Here is a 19,869-nt window from a genome sequence, read left to right on the forward strand (position 1 = left end):
GAAGGTGGGGTAGGGGGAATCTTGACTGGGGCTTTGAAGAATTGCTTCCTTGCTCTTAAAAAGAAGAGATTTTCATTTAATACACTGAACATCCTTATGTGTGCCTCCAGTGCCTGGACCTGTGGCAGCCATATTGCAAATAGGATGAACACTGGCTCAGTACCAAAGCACCTTCATGATACTGACTGAAATGAATCACAGAACTGTCCGAGTTCCTGAGATAACTACCCAGGAACCACCCTAACTTAGTTTCCTAATATGTGAGATTTCATACACACACTGAGTTTCTCTTTTCTTTCTCTTTCTCTCTTTTACATGCTTACACATGGCATAATATTTTTACACATATATGCACAACATAAAATATAATATTTTTGTTTAAGCCAAATTGAGAAGGAATTTTCTATGTTTGCAACTACTGTGATAGTAGGAGCAAATGTGACTCCATTTTGTTTTATGACTTCATCCTGTAAAACAACCATGCCAAGTAGAAGAGTCATGACTGGAGAAAAATGTTCTTTTCCTTTTGCTATAGAAACCTTTAAGAACACAGAACTACCTAATGGGGGTTGTTTCTGTATCTAGGGTAACGGGGCTCTGTTTCTGTAACTGGGGTGACTGAGCTAACTGTGATTGGTTAGGCTTCCCTCTGCTTGACTGCACTGTCCCGCTTCTGTAACGTGGCTTGCTTGCGTTGGCTAGACCCACCGAACATCCCTTTTGCGGTTTTCAGGCTTATAAGGAGTGCCCTTGCAATTGTTCAGGGCTGATCAGGGGAATAGTTTTATGTTCTGGTCAGCCACCACCGGTGTGCTTCAATAAAGGCTTGATTCGATTATACGTGAGTGGTCTGGAAGTCAGTTTATGAAACCCTGGGACGAAGCTTTAACTATAACACTACAATCCTCCCAACTGATAATACATGCCATTTGTTTACTGTGGGATCCATTGAATTTCTCAGGGGGTCCAACAGTAATATCAAAAGGCAGATGTGGATACAGAAAACCTGGAAAGCAGCTGCTTGGTTTATGATTTTGCAGTTTGAGCTTCCTTGGGTCTCAGGCCCAAGACCTGAGTACATGAGCTTGGACCAATCATAACTTCAGAGAGAATAAGAAAGGATCCCAGATAAATCCAGGAACTACCTCTCAGGGCATTCATAGAGACACATAAACATGAGAAACTTACTTGCCTCATATGTTCACTTATTGAAAGTTAATTTCTCCAGTTGGATATGAGACTCAGTTTGCTACCCCACCTTGGGAGACAGGCAGGTGCTCACATTGACTTTGGATTCTTTTTGTCCTTGGTGGATTGCCACACATACTTATCCAGGAATTAGGGACTCATGATTCAAAGTCATATGCTATATTACCAGGAAAAAAACTTCAAATAGATTATATGACCAGATTTCTGACTCACTCTCCAGTAATGTGAAAAGATTGGGCTGAATCTAGCATTTTGGCTATGCATGAATCAGGAATAAAATGACAGGTGCTCAATAATTGCCTGTTGTTTGGAGGAGGTATCTATGCATGAAATGCCAGAAAAACATAAAAGGACTTTCTTATTTTCCACTCTCCCATGTATCAATTTCATATCAAGTGCCAGACTTTCAGGAAGAAAACTTTTATTTAGTATCCATTCCCTAATTGCACTTAATTTTATTCTTTATAATAATATACTGTGGACAGACAGTCTAGTGTCCATCTTCCTGAACTTCTGACAGTATGTTTTTCAGCCAACCTCATAACCAAGAACATGCATTTTAAATGCTAGCTGTTTTCTTCCCCTAGAATAGTGAGGGGAAAACTAAACTGTTTTTATCAGAAGTTTCATTCAAAAGCATGAAAAACTGCAAGTGGCAGCTGTGCAGATTCAGTGGATGTGACGTTTTTGAATTTCTTCAACTTGACAAGTAAACACCTTAAATCGGTAATGCTATATGCATAATACATGGCCTGTATTTTGACATCCATCATCAAATGCTGACTTGAGAAAATACGGGTTTGTACGTCAAGGAATAGCACCCATAGAGCAGGGAGAAATGCAGGTCACACGGTATTAGGAAAACTGTATTTCATTACAGAATCTGCAACAAGCCAAAGCATCCTTTTATTTTATCTTATTTAAAGATTCCATTTTCAGCTGTGAAAAGACTCAATTCCTTTGCATGAAACCTTCATTTAGAAATGACATGCTTGCTTCCTAGGCCTCTTTCATTTTGCTTTCATATTCCATTTTCCCCTTCAGTCACCAAGCCTGGTTCCATTAGCATCTGCAACTGACAAACCATGGAGGGTGTCCAAAGACATCCCTCCATCGAAGATCTGTCTCTCCCCATCCCCGACCCCAAGAGCAGTGTGCTTTGGTTGGCAAGAAAACTTCAGCAATACTAATGGGTTGTCTTATGTTTCTACTTTTCTGGTAACACATTTTTTTTTAAAGCAAAAGACAATAACAACCCAATAAAAAATAGATTTCCCCTTTTTCCTCTCATGTAGAGTTGTGTTAAAGATGAACAGAATTTACTAGCATTATTTTTTTTCATGGGGACCTTAATATGGGAAAATTCTGGTCCTTCTCAGATTCCCTAAGGAAGCTTGGAGCAAAGGGAGACTTGGGTGCCTTCCATTAAAAAGAAGAGGTAATCTGGCCTCTGATGCCAAATGGTGGCATTTTTCTCCATTGTTCACAAGGGGTTGGTCTTAATTGTTGACTGAGGGATTGGCCTCTGATTATTTGGCTCCCCACTCTTTTATTACAACAGCACTGGGTACATGTTTGGTGGGACTTTGTATCTTTGTGGAAGCAGTGCTTGAGAGAACTGGCACATGGAATGTACTCTGGGATGTACAGCTAAGGAACAGCAAATCCAGGAAACTGTCCCTTTGTTTGTTAGTAAACTAACATTTGGGAAATCAATTTTAGAAACAACTCGTTATTTTGCCACAAGAAATGACTAAGAATGTTAGCATAAGAGAGAGAATAAGAAGTCCTAAACAGAAAAAAAAGAAGCAGCAGCAGCAGATTCAAGTTTAATTATCTATAGCTCTAGCTCTCACTGATACGGGCTTGTGAGTCTTTAGATGTATTCCCATTGCCTCTGTTGGGCATGGCCAGGGGAGGCAAGTTTTGCACTAAAAATGATTTCCAAAGATCATCTCATCTCCTTCAAGTGAAGGTTGCTCTCCTTTCTAGACTTTAGTGACAGATATGATAGGCATCCACTACCTCTTCTATTCATTTGGCATCAACTATAGATGCTTTCACCACCACTATCTCAACCAAGTATTCTCATTCTATAGGCCAAAGACTCAGTTTCCTATTTCTTTGAACTTCCCGATTGTCCACAGATTGCTTGGCATGTACAGAAGAAATACACTGGGATAGTTAAGAGTATGGGCTTGAAGTTAGATGTCATGGCTTCAATCTGGATCACCTACTTCTTAGCCATGTAACTGTAAGCACTGCACAGACTCTCTCCTATATATATATATATATATATATATATATATATATATATATATATATATATATATATATATATTTGGTACCAGGGACTGAACCAAAAGGTGCTTGACTACTGAGTCACATCCCCAGCTCTTTTTAATTTTTATTTTGAGACACCATTTCGCTAAGTCTCTGAGGCTAGCTTTGAACTTGCAATTCACCTGCCTCAGCCTCCCAAGCTGCTGGGTTTACAGGTGTGCACCATCTTGCTTAGTGAATTAAAACGAATTTTCACAATGAGTAAATCTTGGAAAACTAATGAAAAGGCAAGAAGCATTGTTTGAACATGGATATGTTTTGGTATAAATAATCATATCAGTCCTGTGATAACTTTCAGTCCAACATATCTAAGGAAAAAGGAGTTTGGATATGGGGAAGACTGGTATTTTGTTTAGGTATATTAGAAAACTGGTGGCCAGTCTCCATGTAAGAAAGGTTCTTCAATTCTTTTAGCAGTTGCAGAATCTCTCTGGAGCCTCTGTTTTCTAGATGGAATTTCCCACCTCCATTAGCTATTTGAAAGCATAAACTTTTCTCTTGAGCTTCTCAGCTCCTAAAATGGTTTTGCTACCCTCCACGTTCTTTGGCAGCATTTGTGCTCTTGGTCATATGCAGTCCTGCTGGGTTCAGCTTGAACTTGCAATCAGCAGCATCTGATGTCCTTCCCATGATATTGGTTATTCCAGAGGCTGACTGAGCTGGGCCTCAGGTTAGGGAAGGTTAAGTGCCCTTTAGCAGACATTCAGACAATGGGATTTCATTTAGGAGGTCTTAGAATTAAACAATGTAATAGACACTTGATCTGTTCCTGAGAAGTGTGCAGACAAAAACATGGAAATAATAAGGAGATCATCAAGCCTTCATTTTTTAAAATGAGCTATTTTGGACTTCTGCTATATGCATGCATGAACTATATATGCAGCACGTAAGAGAAACCATATGGTTACAAGTGGAGAAGGCTGCAGCTCAGAGATGCTCTACCAGAGAGAAATACTAGAAAAGATCCCTAGGGCAAGGTAGATATAAGTGTATTAGAAAGTGACAAACACTATGGAATGCAAAGCAAAGTCAGAAATGCCCTAGGGTTAGACTGATTAAGATAACTGATAATGAAGTAGGGGAACTGAAATAACCTCAAGGAAAAAAATAATAGCAGCCGATATTTATTGAGAGCCTATTACGTCCTAAATTCTGTTTGCATAATAACTTTAGTTTTCAAAACTCTTCTAACTAGAGATTATTATTCAGCAGGTGAGAAAAATGAAGCACAGAGAAGGCAAGCAACTTGCCCAGGAACACACATCTGGGTATCTGACCTCAGGTGTGAATCCAGCAAACTAGCTCCATGGTATCCTCTTAGATACCACACGTTTTATATTACTATGTACCAGACTGTACTGAGGTTTTTCTCCCAATCTACCTTCTTTATTCCTCATCACAACCCTAGGAGTTGAGAGACTATTAATGTTTTCATTTTGTAGGAGGAAAATAATAAAGAGAACAATCCAATAGCTTGCTCAGGCATATCCAGCTGCTGAGTGGCAGGTCTGGGAGCTGCAGCCAAGCAGTCTGACGTGAGAGTCCACAGATCACCACACCACACACAGTATTTCACCCCCTACTTTAGGGTTGGTCTCTCCTTCTCAGGTACCAACCCTGGCAGGCAAGTTTGAGGCCCAAGCTAGTTTTACTTTTTTATTGTTTCCACTTTTAAACAACAGCAGACAGCAACTGGGACCCATTGTAGATAGGCTTAACTTGCATCAGTGTAGCAGCATGAAGAACTCAGCATATATAATAAATGCTTTATTACAGCACTTTTCCATGGGGGAAACACAAAGTACTTTCTAAATCTTCCTTGGTTAAGTCCCCAAGCCTTTTCAGGGGGAGAGGGAGATGGAAACTCTTATCCATCACCTCCCCTGGAGTGGATGGAGAAATGAAGGTAAGTGCTTCCTCCACCCCCATAGATTTAACATGAAGGAATTGGTTAAAATGGCAAACCAAATTATCTTTTATTGTGTGCATATAAATGATGGTTAGAAATCCATATGCTATGCTAAACTAGGGAGATAAATTAGGCCCAGTCATCTAGGTTTGCTGAGACAGGTATTCAATATGAAGTTGTAAAAGGGAAAGATCACCGTTAAAAATGATCTATAAAGACATGTTAAAATCAAGAGAAACATCTCATATTACATCATCTAGGAGATGAATTAAATTTCCTGTTAATGCCAGGGAGTGGGGGGAAATCCCAAAGCCAAATGTCAGATGAAGTGAAGATCAATAAAAATATTTTGATAAGTAAATGCAACAATGCTATTTAACACATGATTGGCAACTGCTGAAACATAAATTATCCAAATTTCCCATTGCTGCTTATGAGAAAATTATGCAGATTAGAACTTGATTAGGCTTATATCATGAGACTCAATTTGGACTTTTAATCTATTAAGCTCCAATAAATGAGGCATCTGAATAGCTCCCCTGAGTAACTCCAGTAATAGCCACAGCAGTCATTTTTGCACTATGTATTCCAACAAATTCTTCAGCAGCTCAAGTAAAGAAAATCCCATTGCTTTCTAACTAGGAGGGGGAAATCCATACATTCAGAGTCTTTTGGGGAAAAGACTATAAGGGGGAAAAAAAAGGGAAAAAAAACCCTCAGTTTTTCCTTGCAATTTTTTTTAATAGTAGTTTTCCACAAAGTTGTAGTTCATAGTCATGAAGTCCAGGCAGCTGACTATGTTTACTCACTAGAAACTAATCATCTACCAAGGTGGCAGTTCTACTGATACTACCCACAGGCCACTCCAAGGGACTACTTTCCACTTAGAAACCTGAGGGGGCCATAGAACCCACAGTGCCCTGTGGCTCTATGTCCAGGAGGGAAGGGAAAACTCTCCTGCCAATTTTTGACAGTGTGGTTGCCTGCTTTCTGCCAAATAGCCCTGTGCTTGGTGGAGAGCGCTGGCACACACCGGAGAATAAAGAGTTTAGAAACAGCATAAATACACAATTCTGTGAAACCTAAGCCATAACATTACCCAAGGGTGACTCTTTACTGATCATTCTATGTTAGACACACAAAAGTTTTGGAAATCCTCTAGGCAATTTCTCCATTTTCCAGACAAAGAATTGTGGCTCAGAGCAGAGAAGTTCTTAGCCCCAAAAGTAAGGAAACCAGTTAGTGGCAAAGCTAACAATAAGTTACCAACTGAGATGGTATATGTTTTTAGCTTCTTTCAACTCCTTCTCCATCTAAGGAACCCATTCTACCATGGTGGTTGTGTCAGAGGACAACCTCATTTCCACTCTGAGCACAGGACTGGCAACATGAAGCCAGGAATCTGATTTGACAGGGCCAGCAAGATGGCCCTCCCTCATCCTGGACTCATCATTGAGGAGTCTGTCCTCAAACCAACCAATCAACGTTCCTTCTGTCAAAGATGTTAAACATGTTGTGGCTGCAAAGTCAGAAGGTTGTAAATAGTGGGCTGCTGATGTCCACATAGTCCATGTGGGGCAAATGGAAACAGGCAAATGAATTAAGGGGTGAAGGGAACAGGGCACAGCTCTACCATTGCTGAAGCTCCCAGACCCAATTGTACCTTTTAAAGCCAAAAGCGGCTCCCTTTGTGACTCTCTTACTACATAAGCCTTTTTGAGTTGGATTTCTATCACATATACCCAAAGCTCCCAACTAGTTTAGTAACTAACTCTGTTCTTCTTGCGAAGGATTCCTATGCATGGGATCATGTGTATCTATGGAAACATGACGGCATCCTTTGTTCAAATGTTTCCACTTGCCTATGTCCAGTGAGAGTGACCAGTGACAAGATCTGGGTTAATACCCCTGCCCCCATTTATTTTTCTTTACAATAAGTAACACTGACAATTTTAACAGTACATTTTTTTAGAGACTGTATTTGATTAGCACCTTGGGAAGCTAACTCCACCCAAGGCATAGTGCCTCGTCCATTTTAGAGTTTGCATTTTGGTCCTGACCCAAACTAAAGCAAATAAGACCAGCCAACCACAAAAAAAAAAAAAAAAAAAAATCTCTGGAGCTATTTGCCCATTAAGCCTCCCGAGATCTATTCAGCCCATAAACAAATCTCACACCCACGAAACAAATATATATTTGAATCATCTCTCCAAGCAGATGGTCTCTATCCTTAATGTTAACTTAAAAAACTTGGTCTAATGTTTGTCTCTGAGAGGGATTGGTTAGTGGAAGGAAGGAAGAAAAGAAGAGGGAGGAAAAAACAACAAAGCAAAGCTAGTCACAATTCAAATACAGCTAAAACCACGGATTTGGAAAGAAACCTGATATTCACTTGGTGTAATGTCTTTATTTGCCCAATAGCTCAAGATGTCCTAGTACGGTTTCTACCATTTCCTGATTGATCTTTACTTCCTCCTAATTCGTTTTACACCTTAAAAACATGACATACTCTGTCAATATGAATCAAGTGACTCAAACTTTGGCCTAAGCTATTTCATTACTAAAAATTATGTGTACAGTCATAATTTCCTTATATTAATGATTTGGTAAAATGTTATTTTGTGCATAGTTATTAAAATATAATATTAAACTGAAAAACACATGAATGTCAAATTTGAGGATACTGATTGTTAAATATGCAAGCACTAAAAATATTGTAGAAAACATTTAATGACATAAAAAACAATATACAATCAAATATTTGAGAATAAAGTGTTTATACCTATTTTAAAAATCAAATATAAGGGGTTGGAGATATAGCTCAGCTGATAGAGTGCTTGCCTTGTATGCATAAGGCCCTAGGTTTAATCACCAGTAACACACACACACACACACACACATACACACACACAAAAGACTAATATGTCAACTTTTTTTTTTTTTAAAGAGAGAGAGAGAGAGAATTTTTTTAATATTTATTTTTTAGTTTTTGGCGGACACAACATCTTCGTTTGTATGTGGTGCATGAGGATCGAACCGGGGCCACACGCATGCCAGGCGAGTGCGCTACCGCTTGAGCCACATCCCCAGCCCCTCAACTTTTGAAAATAAAGGATGCATATTTTCTTCTTTTTGCTTCTAAGAGTTCGTAAATTTTCTAAAATGAATATTACTCATTTGTATGGTGGAAATAATATAAAAATCACACATAAATAAAAGGAAAAAAATGCCCTGAAATCTGAAAATTCTGTGTGACCCTTATGGGTTAAGAGCGGCTGGTTGACTTGGTAGATGGGCCTGCCTTGTTGGTCTGTAGGGATCTAAAAGGTCATTTTGAGAGACTGAATCTCTAGGAAGGAACTGACCAGCCTAAGGTTATAGAGTAAAGTACTTTAGATGAAGGAGGGCCCAAGGAGAACTTTCAGGATTTCCAGGTTTCTGTTGTTTCAACCTCATTTTATAAGAGCTACTCAATCTCAGAGCAGAGGCTGCAGAGTCCTCATGTCCAGTCATCATTAGCTATAAGGAGCCTACGAAGAGCCACAATGCTCTAGGCACACAGTTGAAAGACAGCAGTGAGGCCTGCTTTGCAATACAGAGGAAGAGTGGCAAATGCTAATTCTTATCCCTGCTCCTACCAAACCAAGTGTGCCCACCCCAGAAATGCTGCCCTTCTCTGCCCTTCTCACCCAGTTCCTGCCCCTCTATCACCTCCTCCAGAAAGCTTGCCTCAATTACCTTCTCTCCCCACATTTAGGCATTGCACACAGTTGTCTCCCTCTGCACGCTTCCATTCCCTTTACTTACTATTTTAAAATGTCTGAATTTAGGGCCAGGATTGTAGCTCAGTGGTAGTGCACTTGCCTAACACAGACAAAAAATTAAATTGTATGAATTTCTATTGGTTATGTGCTAATTACTATGTGCTAATGTTTAAGTATTTTTAAGCTTCTTTCTTGATCTTCATATACCTATTGGATTCCTCATCTCAATATGTCAGAGACTGTGTCAGATCTTTCTTTATTTTTATTTATTCTTAATTCCTGTTCTGAGATCCTCCCTTTTGCTGACACCACTAAAGGACAAAGGATATTTTGCCTCTAACATAGGATCTCCTCTTTCATGCTGGATCTCATTTCCAGTAAACTAGAGGTTTGCAATGCCAGGGAACATGCAGACATATACATTGCAAGACAGTGATATGACGTGGAGACTAATAAAACACACAGAAATCCCCCCTTCTTGTTGCCAAGACTATATACCATTTTGTTTCCATTACATCAATTTTTTCTCCCCCTTTTGTGAGCATTAATCAAAGAAATGCAAAGAGCTCATTAAAGTGATAGATTGACTGAAAATGTAACCACCTTTTCATTATAAACAGTTCCTTTATGTTCTCAGTGCTATGGGCTTTGTTTTTCAGCATTTGTCATGTAGTTCAAATGTCCTTTTACATTTAAAACACCAAATGCCAAATGGGCCCCAGTTGTTTGGTTTAGTATGAACCAATGGCCAGCTTAGCAAAACCCAGAGCTACAAAATCACAAGGAAACTAAAACATCCATATCTTAAGCACACAGAAAATTAAGTAGCTGTAAAAGATGGATTTGCCAAGTGATCCAAGCATCGCCACGTAACTCAGGAAAAGCAGAATCCTGTTGCTGACAACTTTCAGGCCAGCTGTTTCTTAATAGTTCTAGAGACAGGATGCCTGGCCTAAGATAGTGGCTAAGGTTGTAAACATTTGATCATCCTTTCAATAAGGGCATTTTTTTTCTTTTAAGTGTTAAAGGATTTTCTACATATATATTTATGCTGGCAGATGCATATGAAACTGCAATCTTGGATCTTGGGGTCAGGTCTTAGCACATGCATGTGAACATGCACACACACACACACACACACACACACACACACACACTTCATTGGAGGAGGGTTTGATTGGTGCTAGCTTGATTCTGAGCAACCCTGTCCACAGCACCATCACTAAGCACCCTTTGGCAACAACCTGAAATGAGCCATAACATCATGGTTTAGAGCTAGATTGAAATCAGTCCTCTTGAGTCATGTCTCTTTCCATTTCTAGTTTTCTACCCTAGGGCAATTTACTTAAATCCTAAAACTCAGTTTCTTCATTTGTAAAATGAAAGGATATTAGGTCATAAAGATTAAATTAGTTGATACAAGTAACCTTCTTACAATAGCTCCTGGCACAGAGTAAGCACTTTATAAGGACTAACATTATTATTCAGCAATAGAGTTGTAGGGCTAACAAGAGAAAACCAAGGCATGAGCGTTAGCCCCAGATCAACCCCTAACTCTCTATGAGCACTCACAGGGGTTCACCGTGTACTCCATACATGGTTTTCCCATCCACAATCAGAGAAAGGCAATGCCCAAATTCCTTTTTGGTTATGGAGCATTATACATAATGTTGGAACTGTGATACTTTGGATCAGGTCACTCAGTATTCAGGAGTAACTACAGTCTTTCATGGGTTTGAGCTTTTTAAGAAAGTAACTAGTGTTCTATCACAGAGTCTTTGTCAACAAACTCAGATATATGCATTGAAGATCGCTGATTCCAACCATACACATGACATCATACTCTGTCTCAGGAGTAGCCTCAAGTCCTGATGCCCACTCCTCCCTTCCAGACCCCAGCATCCAGACAAAAGGGGTTCATTTGCAGCAGAATGGTCTTTGTCAGGGTAACTGGTCTGTTCCCCCTCCTTTTATTCTTCCTTAAAATGGGGATGATTCAAAGTTCTCTTTCAAATCTAAAGTTGATGTCTCTTTCATGAGTCCAAATTTTAAGAATAAAAAAGCAAAGAATTCAAGAACCTCTTCCAGATGCCTTCACAAGCTCTGGCACAGATCCTGTCTTTTCATTCAGTTTTATCCCTTTGCCCACAAAAGGGAACTTCAGTGCCCAAACCAACTAGAAGGATATACTTTCTCCAAAGTTGCTATAATGGCCCAAAAGGCCATAAATAACCATTTATTAAACAAACATATGGGCTAAAGGAAGAGAAACCACCACAATTAGGCCCCTGAGGCCTGCAAACACAGTACATAATGGGAGGACTCTCCTAATACTGGCCATATATATTACCAATTGTTCCATTTTCGGGAAGTTATCTTCATAATCAAGATGCTATCCTGGCTATTGTGGGCTTTAGAACTATTTTTAATTTTAATTTAAAGAGCAATTAAAGAAAGACAATGGATACATGGGATAATAAAGTAAGTGATTAGCAGCATGCAAATGACAAAGGCTTAATGATAATATGGTTCTAGTCTCCAAAGGGCTTGTTGAGAGAAAGCCCTTTCTACATGTGGTTGTTCAGCTAATGTGTCTCAACCCACAATTACAACATTGCTGACACCATTAACCAGTGAAACAACATCACTTCGTGAAATCCTTGTTGTCTCATTAAAATGGAAAGGGTCAGGTAATTTACCAGCCTTGTATGTCTAGTTTTGTTGTTGGTAATTAGCAAACATTACCCAGCATGGACTCCCGCTGGGAGCCGGAGAAACTTAGTGAAATATTAAAGAGGAAGGTCTTTATATTTCACTGGAAAATTGAAAAGAGGTGCAGTAATATTCTGCCTGTCATTCCATTGTAAAGAGCAAAAGGAAAAAAGCAACTTAAAACTCTTTCATTTAGGGAGAACTCTTTGGAATATATTAGGGAATCACCACCCAAATCAAGACCCTGAGTCACCACTGGCAAATAGTGTCTTTGTTTGTATTTACAAAAGGGAGTTAGGAGTGTGGGAAGACGGGAAACTCATAAAGTTCATCTTTATTGTTCTGACTTAGATTTTTTAAAATTAATATTCTGGAAATTAAAAAAAATATTCTCGAAATAGATGGAAGGGACTATAAAAAGTACTCTCTTTGAAACACTATATGACTTAAACAAGCACCAGAATTGTTTATTCAAAAAGTGTGTGTGTGTGTGTGTGTGTGTGTGTGTGTATTTTTTTTAACCTAGAGATTGAGGAAATATATCCCAGGGTCCTGACTGCCTGCCTCCCTGCTCGCTAATGGAGCTGCCCATTCATAGGAACTGAGAGGTCTTGCCTGTAATGTTGGCCAAAGCTTGGTGTGTTGTCAGGGAGGAGAATGGTACCTTATTCTTTAAGTGGAACTTTTGGAACATAAAACACATTCCAATAAATGTGAACAGAAAATTATGAATTCATTAAACTACTTTGGTATCTTGTGCTATATATAATATTTATATTCAGACTATTGTAAAATATGCTTTAATATCTTTAGGCAACTATAAGGACTTAAATATTTATAAAATGGCTAAAGATAAAGTATGGCCCTCTTATTCCTACATACAGATGATGTAAGGCATGCAATCAAAGACAATAACACTCTCTGCACATTTGTCATCTTAAAGGAGCCGATCAACCCGCCATCCCTCGTGTGCCATCTACATAAGAGTTGTTGCCGACACAGGCGACTCCAGAGGAGTTCGCGCCTTAAAAACTACCTAGAGTGCCATACTTCACAGAAAACAGGGCTTTCTGAAAATGGAGACAAAACAATAAATTTGCAGGCAAAACAGCTCCAAGAGGGGCTTCAAAATACTGCTGTATTTATCTCCAGGACATGTGGGAATGTAGGCATTTTGATTTAATATTTCATAACATAGAGGCAATTGCTTCCTTGCATGGTATATAATTAATGCTCATTGAAAAGAGTTTTTTTTTTAATTCCTCAGTATCCTAAATGCAAATAAATAAATAAACAAACAAATAAGACACACCTGCAAACTAGGAAGAGTTTTCTTTAGAAATGTAGAAGAGCCCTTCTCCATAATTTCAGTAAAGCCACCATGAATTTATAATTACCTGGGGACATATTAAAAGTATGTTTACAGATTAAATGTGAAACCATAACCTTGATGTTCTCACTATTTAACTTTCTTGTTTGCCTTTAGCCCCACGGTCTGAAAAGTTTCCAAATTCTTCTGTTTCCTATGCTGATAAAGTATCCAAGGAACTGCTTGTGCTTACCTACCTTGATCTCTCAAACGGACATTCCCTTGGCTCATTTCCCTGCTTGTTTGGCCAGCAGGTATAAAGCTGGGAATGATATGAAAGTTTGGAATCAGAGTTCACTTCTCATTATTCCCTGCATGCTCCTAATGTCTGCTATGTGCCATCCAAACTTCCCAGCAATCACGCTTGCAAATCTGCCAGCTCTCTGGAGACGTAAGCTGTGTTGAAATCAGTAGCCCTGATGTGAGGACCAGAGGTAGTTACCTTGGGTAAGGGATGAACTAAGCCTGTGTTTCTCAGCCTGGGCTGTGTGTTGGAAGCACTGGTGCTTACATCCCACATCCAGAGTCTGATTTAAATGCTCGAGGATATGGCCTCAGCATATCGAGAATTTCAAAAGTTCCTCAAGATGATTGCAATGTGCAGGTAAAGCTGAAAACCAGTGGACTGGTTCAGAAATAAATCTGCCCACACATGTGACAAAGCATTAATACCAAAATACTTGAGGAACTCCTACAACTTCATAGCAACAGACAGATTAACAAATAATCTGATTAAAAGTTGGCAAAGGACTTGAATAGACATTTTTCCAAAAAATATATACAAATGATCAACAAGTATACATTAAGGTACTGAACACCACTAATCAGGGAAATGCAAACCAGAAACACAAAGAGATATCTCCTCACATTTGTATGATGGATGTTTTCCAAAAGACAAGATAAAAGTTGTTGATGAGGATGCAGAGAAAAGAGAACCCTTGTACATTATTGGTGTGAATGTAAATTGGAATTAGGGAAAACAATAGGATTCCTCAAAAAATTAAGAATGGAACTATCATAGAATCCAGCAATCTCATTTTTGTCTCTATATCCAAAGTCAATGAAATCAGTAGCTCAAAGAGACATCTGCACTCACATGTTTACTGTGGCATTATTCACAACAGCAAGATATGGAAACCACCTAAGTATCGACTGACAGATGAACAGATAAAGAATATTATTATTTGGCCATAAAGAAAAGAGAAATTCTGCCATTTTTAGCAACATGGATGAACCTGGAGGTCATCATGCTAATTGAAGGCATCTAGAGAAAAAAAGGTAGTGTGAGTCTCACTTATCTGTTCAATCTAAAATCTCAAACTCATAGAAACAGAGTAGTGCTTTTCAGGAACTGGGAGTGATAGGGAAATGTTTATTGAAGGGCTCAAACTTTCAGTTACAAGATGAATACATTTTGGGATCTGTTGTGCTGCATAGTGACTATAGTTAATAATACTATAGAGGATACTTGAAATGTGCAAAGAAAGTAGATCTTAAGTGTAATCATCCCCAACCCCATAAACAAGTACCTAAGTGAGGTGATAAATATGCTAATTAACCTGATTGTGGTAATCATTTCACAATGCATATCAAATCATGATATTGCACACCCTAAATATATCTAATTTTATTTTGTCAATTATACCTAAATAAAGCTGGACATGGGGAGAAAAACACTGGGCTAGGTGAAGTTCTCAAATTTGTATACAAGTTTCTTATGTCTATGGGGATATGAGGAGAAGGACAGAGAGATGACTCAGCATTTTGATAGATATTTCAAGGGATTTAAGAACCCTACACCAATTAAGAACTAACATGCTACATGTGTCCTGGTTGAGGACCAAAAGTAGTCTTTAGAGGACAAAAGGAGGCAAAAGAGAGAAACCAGGTGCCACTTGTCATCTAGCTGAAGTAATACAGTCCTATTTTGCCAGAAAGCAACTCTGGATTGGTGTCACTTGACTGAACATCAGGACTCATGCCATAATCACTGGCTGAAGGCTGGCAGGGTGGGGGTCTTCTGTTAATTAGCTGTTTAAGGCCTCATCTCTGCTCCATGGAAGAGCTCGGCTGCATGGTGTCATGGCTACGGAGGGGAAAACCCTAGTGGTCACTATTCCTCCTCCCAATTCTTCCTCTTGTACTACTACCTCGCAAAGTTGTCTTGGTCTCCACCATCATCTATTTTCTTTGCATATTCATAGATAAGAAAAGTCAACAGAAATTCTGGCTGCTAGGTGTGCATGGTTAGCCCTGCCTTATTATTTGTTATTTTAGAGAGGCAAATGAAAGAAAATGGTAAAGCTGTCCAATAATAATAGCAAAAATAGCTAAAATGGCTTGATTCCTAAGTACTAAGTACATCCATTCACCCTGGGGCTGGCACACATGGTGTGAAGGTTGAGCACTGCACAATAGCTAATCTAAATGGGTATCATTCATACCATGGACATTGTATATTTGCATGCTTATTGCAATATTTTCACCTAGTAGATGACAAAAAATGTAAATGTAACATAATCAGTTCATTGTGACAATTTTTCTTCAACAGAAATGAAAGGCGTATCTTGATAAAGGAGTACCTTTTCCTTTCTGACTCCGAAGTACCATATGGACAATACCTGTACCTCCTTTACTTTTCCCAGCAACTCAATGATCCAGGCATTAGTATTCTCACTGGAAACCACTCAAGTACACACAGAGAAGTTAAGTAATTCATCCTGGCTTAGTAAGTGGCAGAGCTGGGATTCCTACCCATGCTGTCTGTTCCAAAGACATGTCTATATGACTAAAAAGTGCTATTTCTATAGAACTTGATGTTTTATAAAACTTTCTGTATTTATATGATGATCCCTCAGTGTCTTTGGTAGGACCACTTTAGTGAGCCCTATTTTGTGGATAAAGAAATGAAATCATAGATTACTCATTCAAAGTCAAAAGACACATGACTGACAGAGTGAGCCTGCTTTCTGCACTCCATGACCATGCCATCACTGTGGCTGCCATGTTGGTGATTCACCATCAGAAACTAGAGCAGCAAAATCCATCTTCTGAATCGCTCCTACCCTAGACTTCTGCTGAGAGGAATGTCCATCCCTAAAGGAAAGCTCTAAGGAACCACATGATGCTTGATGGGAACAGAATGTAGAGGTACCACCTGCCCTTTTCTGAACTTTAGAGGTCTCATTCTTAGAGCCAGCCTCCTCAGGCCATAGGTGGTATATGTCATAGCACTCCAATGAGGCCAATAAATGGTTGAGAGTTAGAAGCTACTAACAAAGATTAAAGAATGGGACAATTTATACTAGAGAAAGCTGGGCTGTCTGACCAAGACTTCTGCAGACAAGTTCAACATCTTTGATCTTTGAAACTCTTGCCCAGTAGTCAGATGTCAAATGAATGAAATGTGATTGAAGCCTGGAGGAAAGGTATGGTGCTTAATAAAGGTATTGGGCTTCTTCCATATATCTGGCAGCCTCTTTTTATACAATAATCATACCTATTCTAATTCAAGTCCAGGTACTATGGAGAATCCCCTGACCACTGCAGTCTGAAGTGTCTTCTGCTGCCTCATGATACATTGCATGGAACCCTAGCACTTAAGACAGCTGATAGACACCAGATGTGGTGGGGTAAGATTGTAATTCTGGTTATATGGGAGGCTGAGGCAGGAGGATTGAAAGTTCAAGGTCAGCCTTAACAGCTTAGTGGAAGCCTACATCAGCTGAAAAATAAAAGGGGGTAGGGATGCAACTCAGTGGTAAAATGCCCCTTCATTCTATTCTCAGTATTAGAAAAAAAATCTTGTAGAAAATCTTTATATTAGAGGTATGTAATGAGATGCTTAATGACTACTATACAGCTCTCCTAGAATTGGGGGAATATTTTTCCTCCAGAACATTCTATAAATAAAACTGATGCATTTAAGAACCATGTCTCTTTAAATATTCTATAAATCCAGAACTAAATTATTTATATATCAGTTGCCTTCTTTACCTCCATTGTCTCTTCTTGAAGAAGAGAAACAAGGGTTTAGGACTTCACATGAAGTTCTTCTTGTAAAAGGATGGGTAAAGGCCAAAAATCCTTGGCTAGTTTGCGAGCCCCATTTGCTAGTTGGAGGCATCAACGCTATTTCACAGCATGTGGATTAAATCTATGCCTAAGAAAATTACAAATGGCTCACATTATGAATTTTACAAGGTGTTCCGGAATGTCCCCAAACCATTGTCATTAAATATGTGCATCCAAATTGTGCCAAACAACTTATTTTGTATGTCTCTGTCACTTTTGCCTGTGGATCCCATTAGCTCCATGAGGGCATGGATTATGAAAAGAGCAGAGACGTTAACCTCAGGCATTGAATATAAATCAAACTGATGACTGGGAAAAGCACTATTGGCTAATCTGTCCTTATCCAGAGTTTTCTCAGGGACCTGAGAGAGTCCATGGGATGACAAGGCTTCCTGTACCTTCCTTGGATTATACAACTGTACATTGTTCCCACAGGATAACTTCGTTGCACCATTTTCTGAGACTAACATATCAACAGAAATCCTAGGCTTTGGGGGGCTAGGGACCTGTTCATTCTCATCTTCCACTTTCTATGGAAATTTCCACCTGGAGAGGGGAACACGTAGATAAATCTGGAAATATCTGGTACATCTCTTGACAGAAGAAAGCAATGGCTGGATGTCAAATATTCTGCTCTCTTCCTGACACCTTCAAACTTCAATTCACATTAAAAGGGGTGGAAAAAACAAACAACTCAAATGATTATACTGTTCACAGGGACAGACTAAGCATAATCCTTCTTATTTCCCTCAACTCTATTTTGTCCAATTGTAACAATGAAAAATCCTAGGTTCTCTCATTGTTGGAATGGGTAAGAACAAGGACCTTCAAACATGGAGATTCATGGAGAGATGATTCAAAACAAATGATAGTCCCTTGAGTGTGAGGATTGTTTTGGGATGAGGCAGGCATATCTTAGATGCTTCCCTTCCTTTGCATCCCTCAAGGATGCTTTCATAATCCTTAAAAGTATATAGATGCAGTTTGCATTCTCACCAGGATATAGTAACACTTCTTTTATGGAGCAGGAATACATAGGCTTTGGAATGAGACAGTCTGGGGATCAGCTCCTGGTGTTCTTGGCTAGCTATGAAAAAATCTTGGGGGAAAAAGGTGCTTAATTTTCCTGAGGTTCTGTTTCCCCATCTTCAAGATGAAGATGCTAACTTGTGTCTCAGCAGTTCTTCAGGGAGATGAAATGAGATACTATATATGAATGAGCCTGGCACAAACTTACCTGAAAACTAAAAATTACCAAGTTCAAAAACAGGGATGAACTAAGCACACAGGTTTTGAAGAGTCAACCAACACATGAGAGCCTGGTGCTAAGGCAATGAGTTCAGGCCGATGCCACCCCACATCTGTTTTCTGTCTCCCAAGCTAAGACTTCCTTTCCCTGCAGTTGTCCCAAGCTCAGCACAGCCTGAATGGAAAGCGAACCTCCTCTGGTGTGCTCTGGAAGCAGAAGATGACTCCATTTGTTTTATTTTCCTTCCACTCCCAAGAAAGACCTTCATGTATGGAAGACACAGAACCCTCAGATTCAGAGAATGGTGCACGTTTCTCAGTCTGCTGTTACATCACTATTGTTTTTGCTTGTTTCTTTCCCTAGAAATGCATTACCAGGATAGTAAACAGCCATCTTCAGAGGATCTCTCATGTAATGAAATATGCTGTGTAGGAAAAAATTCTCCTAAGTTGAAATCATTTTGAAAACAGCTGCAACTGCTGCTTTGCTGAAATACATCTGCACCACTGGGCTGAGATTCATCTTGTGATGTCCGCAGAAGAAATGTAACAGGGCAGGCCCCTTTCTGTACTTGAGACCTGCTCAGAGCCCTAAGCCAGGCTTTCTTTATTGTTTAGTAAGCTCTTTTAATGAAATGTACTACTCTTATTATAGAGGATTCAAAATAAGATCTAAATCACAAACCAATAAAAGAAAATTATTGGGCTGGGTATCTAAAGTTACTACCTAGAGGCTACTCCAGTGTGGTATTTATAAATCTCTAAACAGTTAAGTATAATTGTCTTTCTGGTTTTTGGGATGGGAGCCAACAGCAGTTTCAGTTACAACGGAAGAAAAATATTTTAGCGCTGAGCTTTGTTCGTTCGGTGGGTATAAAGAGAAATGGCTTCTCCCCCACCGCCATTTCAGAATTGAGAGAGAATATTGTGGTAATGAAATGTTATATGGGAGCAGCTGAAAAAATGCTGCTCTGATTTCAGGGAGGGAGGACATGGGCGAAGATATGTGTATAGGTGTGTTTGCAAGAGAGAGGGGTGGCTCTGGGTGTGAGGGGAGCCGGGCCTGGAGAAGTGGAGGAAGAGAGAAAACTGGGAAGGGCAGGTGTTGAAGGGTGGCGTGGGAGTTGAGGATGGGGTGGTCTGTCACATTAATGGCAAAGCCAGATGTGCAGCTGCTCACCCACAGCCAGCCACTCTGCATCTTTAGACACAAAGACAGAGCCGTTCAGGAAGGATGTGAA

General features: G+C 39.4%; 1 protein-coding gene across 2 annotated transcripts in view; it reads right to left on the reverse strand.

Moving 5' to 3' along the window:
* Kcnma1 (potassium calcium-activated channel subfamily M alpha 1) overlaps positions 1 to 19,869 on the reverse strand; it is a 702,402-nt gene that overhangs the window by 34,475 nt on the left and 648,058 nt on the right. The window lies entirely within an intron of this gene.

This window comes from Callospermophilus lateralis, chromosome 15 (genome assembly GCF_048772815.1).
Source record: "Callospermophilus lateralis isolate mCalLat2 chromosome 15, mCalLat2.hap1, whole genome shotgun sequence".
NCBI lineage: Eukaryota > Metazoa > Chordata > Mammalia > Rodentia > Sciuridae > Callospermophilus > Callospermophilus lateralis.